Source organism: Trachymyrmex cornetzi, unplaced genomic scaffold (assembly GCF_001594075.2).
Source record: "Trachymyrmex cornetzi isolate Tcor2-1 unplaced genomic scaffold, Tcor1.1 scaffold100, whole genome shotgun sequence".
NCBI lineage: Eukaryota > Metazoa > Arthropoda > Insecta > Hymenoptera > Formicidae > Trachymyrmex > Trachymyrmex cornetzi.
The window spans coordinates 61,222-61,524 of NW_017295544.1; positions in this window are offsets into that span (position 1 = coordinate 61,222).

Consider the following 303-nt stretch of genomic DNA (forward strand, 5'->3'; position numbering starts at 1 on the left):
TGTGTGTGTGTGTGTGTTTGAGAGGTGCAGGTCGAAATCAATTTAGATTCAATAATTCATTCATTCAATGAAATTTTTATGTATTTTATGTAAAATTAGTACATAATAGTATTTCTGTGTAAAACCCGTATTGATTAGGTAACTACCACATTATTTATGCAAATAAGAAGTTTTTACCTCATGAGCTTTAAATTGTTTTCGAGTATCTTCTTTATGCCGGTATCGTTGTAAAAATAATTTCATACAATTATTCGTTGTTCCATTGTAAGTTTATGGTTGGTTTTCTATCGGTTGTATCGAAAA